The sequence below is a fragment of the Piliocolobus tephrosceles genome, chromosome 21, assembly GCF_002776525.5.
Source record: "Piliocolobus tephrosceles isolate RC106 chromosome 21, ASM277652v3, whole genome shotgun sequence".
Taxonomy (NCBI): Eukaryota; Metazoa; Chordata; class Mammalia; order Primates; family Cercopithecidae; genus Piliocolobus; species Piliocolobus tephrosceles.
In genome coordinates, this window is record NC_045454.1 from 44,951,798 (window position 1) to 44,952,877 (window position 1,080).

The 1,080-nt window shown below is 68.1% G+C and overlaps 1 protein-coding gene across 3 annotated transcripts in view; it reads right to left on the bottom strand.

Moving 5' to 3' along the window:
• EVI5L (ecotropic viral integration site 5 like) overlaps window positions 1–535 on the bottom strand; it is a 33,445-nt gene extending 32,910 nt beyond the window's left edge. For 2 of the 3 annotated variants that reach the window (XM_026455553.1, XM_026455552.1), the window contains exon 1: window positions 364–535. The gene's annotated coding sequence lies outside the window, so the exon portion shown is untranslated. The remainder of the gene's footprint in view (window positions 1–363) is intronic. The other variant, XM_026455554.2, reaches the window with a different exon arrangement.
• Window positions 536–1,080: the final 545 nt, after the last annotated feature.

The following is a 1,080-nucleotide window of genomic DNA, read 5'->3' on the forward strand; positions in this document are numbered from 1 at the left end:
GTGGGGGGCTGATCGACGGAGTTGGGGGATGGGGAGCCCTGAGGGGTTTCCCGGAGAGGAGTCCTGAGGGTCACTGCAAAGGGTGGACGGGGGTCCTGGGCCTGCGGGGTCCTCACGGGGAGGGGACGGAGTGGGGGAGGGGGATCTCGCAGGAGCTCCCGGGGAGGGGTCCGGAGGGATTGGCAACGAGGGTGGGCAGGGTCCAGGGTTCCCCACGGGTCCCGGGCTGGGGATGCCGAGGCTCCCAGCGCGGGTTCCGGGGCACGACGGCCCAAGTCGCGGTCCTGCCGGTTCCCCTCGGGCCGCATCGCGAAGCCGCCGGTCTGAGCAGGCGCCGGGGAGGCCCGGCCCGCGCCGCCCTACCTGCGCCGAGCGCGCCGCCATCGCCGTGCCGAGCCTCGCCGCCCCGGGCTGCGCCGCCGGATCCCAGCCGCGCCGTTCGCCCCGCAGCCCCGGCCCGGCCCCCTCAGCCGCCCCCCGGGACCGCGGCCGTCGCCGGCTCCGCCGCTGCCATTTCACCCGCTGACAGGAGCCGCTGCCCCGCCCCCGAGGCCCCATCCGCCAATTCGCCGCCCCTAGGCGCTCTGGCTCCGCCCACCAGCCAGGAGTGACGGGGCGTCTGACCAATCTGTGACCACTCCGTGAGGCGGGCCCTGGCTACGTTCAGAAGGTTGCCGCCTCTGAGGAGAGAGCGAATTGAAATGAGGGAAGCGATGAATGACAGGGAGCTTTACGTATCGGAATGAGAAATCCTGTTGATCAACACGTGATGAGACCAATAGCAAGGAAAGAGGGGTGTGTCTCTGAGGAAAGGCTGCGGCCCTCAGGAACCCCAGGCAGACGCGGCCAAGCGTTTGGCGCTAAGCCCCGCCCAGAGCCGGGCTTTCTGCCCAATAACGAGACGTCCCTAGACGTCCATTATTATCTGCCCCTCAAACCTGGGCCCCGGCAACTGTTGGGGGCGCTATAAAGATTGACACCTAGGGAACCAATATTACTGAAGGAGGGCGGGAAAGTGACACTCTCTGACCAATGGGTATGTGAGATTGGTGGGCGTCCTGGGCGGTGGGACTTGAGGCC